The sequence below is a fragment of the Chiloscyllium plagiosum genome, unplaced genomic scaffold, assembly GCF_037043375.1.
Source record: "Chiloscyllium plagiosum isolate Xiang-an unplaced genomic scaffold, Cpla_swu_hap1 HiC_scaffold_31, whole genome shotgun sequence".
In the NCBI taxonomy this organism is placed as follows: domain Eukaryota; kingdom Metazoa; phylum Chordata; class Chondrichthyes; order Orectolobiformes; family Hemiscylliidae; genus Chiloscyllium; species Chiloscyllium plagiosum.
The window spans coordinates 67,241,200-67,249,122 of record NW_028270169.1 but is presented as its reverse complement, the minus strand read 5'-3'; positions in this window follow the sequence as shown (position 1 = coordinate 67,249,122).

The following is a 7,923-nucleotide window of genomic DNA, read 5'->3' as shown; positions in this document are numbered from 1 at the left end:
GCTCCTTGACCACTTACCCTATCCATGCCCTTCATCATTTTATAAACTTCTAGAAAGTGCAATTGTGACTCCAATCAACACGAATGGCTGGGCGTTCACGGGAGTGCGTCTCAATTCTCAAATTCAGTAGTCGTACTTCTTCCTTCTTCATCAAGGCACGATTCCAAAAAGAGTTTAATCAACTTGTTCAGACATATTATGAAACAGCTCGGCGGGCTTTGAAACTGGAATTTTCGGCCCCGTGATAGGGAGACTACCATCATTCAGCATTAGCCGCTGAAGCTGCAATATGATTCTCCTGTGTGTTTGTTCATCAGCCTGTTGTAACATGCTGTGACACACCTCCACAGGACATGAATATGCACCATCTTCTACAGAGATAGGGGCACTACCAGACAGCCATGGACTGGAATCGTATCCAGATTTCAGCCTCAGAAACGTCACCATCCATTAATGGTCACCATCCATTAATCAATGCTGTATGGATTTATTAAATTCTGTTTAACATTACCAAATTATACAGGGGGCATTACTCATTGAAAAAAGTACAAGTTATTGGCCTTAACTATAGGATTTTGGATTAGTGGTGCTGGAAGAGCACAGCAGTTCAGGCAGCATCCAAGGCGCAGCGAAATCGATGTTTCGGGCAAAGGCCCTTCAGAATGTTGAGTGCATTTGCTGTGCCATTGTGAATAAACTGTGAAGATCTTTAATTGTTTGGCTCTCATTTCTGGGTGAAATGGCTATTATCAGTAGTCTGCTATTTTTGTGGATGCAATCCTGCAAACACACGCTGCACTATGAAGGATCTCGAGTAGATATCAATACTGAACACCAGAGATAAGGAAGGAGCACAATTCTGGTCCCAAAACACCGGTCACTATTTCAAATCTCTAACATGTGGCTTCCCTCTTCCTAAAATCATTCATTGATACAAGGCAGCTGTTTCCTTTCCAGCTTTTGCTTACCGACTCCTCCCTCTGCCTGCGCAAGGCACACCAAGCTCCGCTTCTTTGGGAATTTCAAGGCTGGTGTCTGTCGGCCTTCTGGAGAGGGCGTTGCCGTTTTAATCCGAAGGGGGAGTGTGAGGGGTAGTAATATCATTCACTGGGCTGAGGTGTGGCAGATGGTGTTTAAGTTAGATACATGTGAGGCTTTGCATTTTGGTAAATCAAACAAGGGCAGGGCTTACGCAATTAATGCTGGGCTTTGGTAGTTATATAGAAAAGAGGGACCCAGGGGCGCAGGTATAATTCTTTGAAGTTTGTGGCGCAGGGTGTTTAAGGTTACTGCATTGCTCAGACCTTTGAGGTTAGAAGTTGGGAAGTCATGCTGAGATTGTGCAGAACATTCATAAAGCCTCTTCTGAAGTACCGTGTGCAGTTCTGTTATAGGAAGGAGATTATTAAGAGGGTTCAGAAGAGATTTACCAGGATGTTACCAGTAACACCTCATCTTCTGCCTCGGAAGCCAGCAAACACACAGCATGAACATTGGATTCACTGATTTACAAATCCCCCCTGGCCAACTCAGATCCCAGATCCAACCCCTGGACTCACATCTGCCCTCTCGAGGAGACCTAAAGTCCATATTCCTTCCCACCCTCTGCTCCCCACTCCCCACAGACCTATCACTATCACCTCCTACCTTCGCTCACCTATCACTTATCTCTTCCCCCGCCTCACCCCATCACCCAGTTTCACTAAGCCCCCTTTTCCCTCCCCAGTTCTGATGTAAGGTCCTGACTGAAACGTCGACTCTCTTGCTAAAAAGATGTTACCTGGATTACTGTGCCTTTTCCACTGCCATGCTTTGCCTACACTGAATTATGTTACAGGGAATCGTACCCATTGCCTCTTAGGTACGATTCCCTGTAACTTAACCACGTCGTTGTCTGTTATAACTGCACGTAGTCTTAGGGATATTTTCTTCTCAGATCATGAAAGATAAAAGTTCTCTCAATGTCTTACTGATATTGCAGTGCCTGATCAGTGGATATAGAACGTATGTTTCAATTTAGAAACGGAGAAGCATGCTTATATTCTGATAAACCTTTGGCATTGCTCCCATATCCAAGGCAGATTGAATGCTTACACATGATTGTTTTACGATCCCCAACATTTGTTCCCTCAGTCACCCCGACATATCCCATCCAGACTGTAAATTTTAATCATAATTTTGAATTTTAATAAAAAGTGTTGAATTGAAATGGGTTAACTGGAGTTATTTGTTTAGCCATTGTGAATGATGTCAGTCTCCGTGCATCCTAAATGTGTCACTGGAGGGCTTTCCTCTTCTATTAATTAGGGATTCGGTTCAATGTGTTATCCCATAGTATCAGCGACAGCACTAACAGGCATCAACAGACCCAGAGAGAGGGGGAGAAGAATCACAATCTGAGAACATTAAACTGGAATGTTCCAACAATGGATCAGAATCTGAGAACATTATACTGGAATGTTCCAATAATGGATCAGAATCTGAGAACATTAGACTGGAATGTTCCAACAATGGACAGGTGTTTATCCGGGGGTCTTTGCTGGCTTTGTCAACCTTGGATCGCATTAGCATTTCGGATCTATGATGTATTGCTGGTTATTCAAGCTGGTTACTATTCCATCCTCGGTACAAAGCGAATAGTTGGTATTCCTGATAAGTCATTCTATCTGGTCATTGAGCCAGTTTGGACTGAATTGCTGCTCATGTTAAGTGTGTACAAGAATATTTTCTGGTTAAGTATGCGGATGAACCTACTAGAGCAGGTGCAAAACGTGACCCACTCTGGGGAAATAAGGCAGGGCAGGTTACTGAGGTGTCAGTGGAGGTGCACTTTGGTGCCAGCTACCATAATTCTATTAGATTTAAAATAATGACGGAAAAGGATAGATCAGATCTAAAAGTTGAAGTTGTAAATTGGAGAAAGGCCAATTTTGACGGTATTAGGCAAGCACTTTCAAAAACTGATTGTGGGCAGATGTTCACAGGTAAACGGGAGGCTGGAAAATGGGAAGACTTCAGAAATGAGATAACAAGAATCCAGAGAAAGTATATTCCTATCATGATGAAAAGAAAGGCTGGTAGGCATAGGGAATGCCTATAACTAAAGGGTTTGATTAATAAAAAGAAGGAAGCATATGTCAGGTATAGATAGGATAGTTCGAGTGAATCCTTAGAAGAGTATAAAGGCAGTAAGAGCATACTTCAGAGGGAAATCAGGAGGGCAAAAAGGGGACATGAGAAAGTTTTACCATGTAGAATTAAGAAGAATCCAAAGGGTGTTTCCAAATACGTTAATGACAAAATCATAACTAGGGAGAGAATAGAGCCCCTGAAAGATCAGCAAGGCAGCCTTTGTGTGGAGCCGCAGAAAATGGGAGAGATAATAAACGAGCATTTTGCATCAGTGTTTACTGTGGAAACGGATATGGAAGATATAGAATGTCAGGAAATAGATGGTTACACGTTGCAAAAATGTCCACATAACAGAGGATGAAGTACTGGATGTCTTGAAACAGGTAAAGGTGGAAAAATCCCCGGGATCTGAACAGGTGTACCCTAGAACTCTGTGAGAAGCTGGAGAAGTGATTGCTGAAATATTTGTACCGTTGATAGTCACAGGAGAGGTGCCAGAAGACTGGAGTATGGCAAACGTCGTGCCATTGTTGAAGAAGGGTCGTACGGACAAGCCAGGGAACTATAGGCCAGTGAGCCTGACGTCGGTGGTGGGCAAGTTGTTGAACGGAATCCTGAAGGACAGGATGCACATGCATTTAGAAAGACAAGGACTGATTATGGAGAGTCAACATGGCTTTGTGTGTGGGAAATCATGTCGCACAAACTTGATTGAGTTTTTTGAAGAAGTAACGAAGATGGCAGAGCAGTAAATGTGATCAATATGGACTTCAGTGACACGTTCGACAAGATTCTCCATGGGGCACTGGTTAGCAAGTTTAGATCTCATGGAATACAAGGAAAACTAGCCATTTGGATACAGAACTAGCTCAAATATTGAAGACAGAGGGTGGAGGTGGAGGGTTGTTTTTCAGACTGGAGACCTGTGACTAGTGGAGTGCCACAAGGATCAGTGCTGGGTCCTCAATTTTTGTCATTGACATAAATGATTTGGATGCAAGCGTAAGAGGTACAGTTAGTAGGTTTGCAGGTAACAACAAAATTGGAGGTGTAGTGGACAGCGAAGAAGGTTACCTCAGAGTACAACAGGATCTGGACCAGATGGGCCAATGTGCTGAGAAGTGGCACTTGGAGTTTAATTCAGATAAATGTGAGGTGCTGCATTTAATGAAAGCAAATTTTACCAGGACTTATACGCTTAATGGCAAGGTCCTGGGGAATGTTGCTGAACAAAGAGACCTTGGAATGCAGGTTCATGGCTCCTTGGAAGTGGAGTCGCAGGTAGATAGGATAGTGAAGAAGGCGTTTTGTATGCTTTCCTTTATTGGTTAGAGTATTGAGTATTGGAGTTGGGAGGTCATGTTGCGGCTGTACGGGACACTGGTTAGGCCACTGTTGGAATATTGTGTGGAATTCTGGTCTCCTTCCTATCGGAAATATGTTGTGAAAATTGAAAGGGTTCAGGAAAGATTTACAAGGATAATGGCAGGGTTGGAGGATTTGAGGTATAAGGAGTGACTGTACAGGCTGGGGTTATTTTCCCTTGAGCGTTGGAGTCTGAGCAGTGACCTTATCGGGATGTACAAAATTATGAAGTGCATGGAGAGGATAAATGGATAAAGTCTTTTTTCCTGGGGTCTGTGAGTCCAGAACTAAAGGGCATAGGTTTAGGGTGAGACACGAAAGTTATTGGGTGGCACGGTGGCACAGTGGTTAGCAATACTGCTTCAGAAAGCCAGAGACTGGGGTTCAATTCCAGCCTCAGGCTGCATGGACTGTATGTGTGGAGTTTGCATATTCTCCCCATATCTCTGTGGGTTTCCTCCCACAATCCAAAATGTGCAGGTTAGGTGAATTGGTCATGCTAAATTGCCCGCAGTGTTAGATTAAGGAGTAAATGTAGGGGGATGGGTCTGGGTGGGTTGTGCTTCGGCGGGTCGGTGTGGACTTGTTTCCATACTTAAAGAAATCTAAACGTAAAAGAGACCTAAGGGGCAGCTTTTTCACACAGACGGTGGTACGTGTATGGAATGAGCTGCCAGAGGATGTGGTGGAGGCTGGTACAATTGCAGCATTTAAAAGGCATTTGGATGGTTATATGAATAGGAAGGTTTTGGAGGGTGATGGGCCGGGTGCAGGCAGGTGGGACGAGATTGGGTTGGGATGTCTGCTAGACATGGACGGATTGGACTGAAGGGTCTGTTTACATGCTTACATCTCTATGCCTCTATAACTCACACAGTGAGTTCATAAATGCAATTAGTGTGAATGGTATTTGGAGGAATACATGTAATTGGAAAGTTAAAGTTAGGTTGGTGTTTGTTTAAGGGAATCGGAATATAGAGGTAAAGACATCATGAAGCAGTTGCATAGAGTGTTAGTGAGAGTGTACCTGAGGTATTGAGTGCAGTGTTGATTACCTAATCTAAGAAAGATTACACTGATCACAGAGGACGTGCAATGGACATTCTCCAGATTACGTCCTGAGATGACAAGATTTTCTGATGGGGAGATTTGTCTTGCGAACTCTCTACTTTCAAAGCATGAGAGGTGATCACAGTGAAATTTCAAAAATCTATGATACATGTGATGAGGTGGAAATAAATAGGATGTATTTCTAGCTGTCTGCTCTATATTTAAGGCAAATAATGACAGGATGAGGGATATGCCATTTAAGACCGTAATAAGAAGGAAATTCTTCCCTCGGAGGGGACTGACTAACACAGGGGCATGGAAGCCTGATGGCAGGGCAAGATTAAGGAGAATCCCCAGATATTCTTCACGTATATCAAGTGGAACAGAACAACCAGGGAACATGTAGGGCCTATTAATGACTTGACAAGTTGCATCCCAACTCAACTTCATGGTAGAAGGGTGACTGGAGCCCAATTTCCCCTGGTGTACTGCAGAGTTCAGTTATTATTTGTGGTATTCATAAGTGACGTGAAAGTGACGTGGGTAGGGGGAGTGTGATAAGATTGGCCAATGGTTGGCAGTGAGGAGGAAGGTCTTATGTTACAATAAGATACAGATGGAATGGTCAGATGGTCAGATGAATGACAGATGGAATGTAACCCGGATACATATGAGGTAATACACTTTGGAAGAAGGAACCAGACAGGGGAGCACTCAAAGAACGGCATCACACTAGGAAGCTCAGAGTGTGCTTCTCCACACATCCCTGAATGTAACTGGATATGATAATTGATGAGTTCAGCATGACTGTAGATAAAGCCTTCATTTATTGACCCAAAGATTATATGAGTTTTATATAGTACTTTGGTAAGGCCAAATGAAATATTGTGTGCAGTTCTGTGAGCCACATTACATGAAGGATGTGATTGTACTGGATGAGGTGCAGAGCAGATTCACCAGGATGTTCCCTGGGATGGAACATATGAGCTGTGGAGAGAGGCTGGGTAAGCTCGACCTTTTTATTTTGGAGCAGAGAAAGTTGAGTGGGTAAGTAATTCAGCTTTAAGATTACAAAGGGCATGGACAGGGTGAATAGACAACAGCTGTTCTTTTTTAGTCAAAGTTTCAGCTTCCTTACAATCTGAAACCAGGGAATGGAGAATGGAGAACAGAGAAACATGACACAACTGCTTCACTTCTGTCTTCACAGAAAAATACATAAACAAAGCCTTCCCAGCAATAGGAGAAAACCTGAGTCTGATGAGAAAATGATGTAGAATTAAATTAGTAAATAAACTAATTTGGAGTAATTATTGGAGCTGAAAATAATGGGCATAGGAAAAAAATCAACGCACATTGATGAAATGGGTAACATATTTGAGAAACTGACTGGTAGATTAATTACAGAAAAAAATAGAGGCATTGACCTTGGATTTTCAGCAAGAAATTTAATAGAGTCCCAAGCCTAGTGTGCAAAGTAAAAGCACATGGGATAGGGGGGAATATATGAACATGGTGTTAAAATGGGAGTGTTGACAGGAAACAATGAGTAGGAAGAAATGGATGGTTTTCAGTTTGGAAGGCTCATGAGGCATCGCAATGATTTGTGCTGGGGCGCCAGATATTCACAATACATCTCAAACATCTCGTTGAGGGAATCAAATGCAAAGTTTCCAAGTCTGCTGACGGAACTAGGATTTTGAAAAGTGAGGAGGATATGAAAAAAACTTCAAGGTGATTGAAACAAATGGAGTGAATGAGTAAATATGTGGCAGATGAAGAGCAGTGTGGATAGATAGTTGTCTACTTTGTTGGGAAACACTAAAATGCCAGCCAATCATTGGAAAAGGGAGTGGTTCAGAAATGTCGATCTATAAAGGGAGCTGCACTTTTCTTCTGTCATTGTTTGGACAGATATCTGAGTTCCATGCAGGGCGGTTAGTTCTGAATGCATTGGCACACAGAACAGTTTACACAGACCCACCAAGTGGGGAGCTGTAACATTGAAAAAGATCTGGGATCTCCCTGTACATCAGTCACTGAAAGCAAGATTGCAGGAGCAGAAAGCAGTCAGGAAGATAAATGGGGTGTTGACCCTCATTTCAGGGGGATTTGAGTCCAGGAATAAGGGTATCTCAGTGCAGCTGTACAGGCTCTTGGTGAGAGCTCAACTCGAACATTGTGCAGTATTGTGTGCAGTTTTGGTCTCCGTACCTAATAAAGGACAAACCTGACATTGAGGGAGTGCAGCGAAGGATGACCAGACTGATCTCTGGGATGACAGACTTTTTGTGGGAGCAGAGGTTGGGGCGACTGAGCCTGTATTCCATGGGGTTTAGGAAAATGAGTGGTGATCTCAGTGAGATATATAAAACA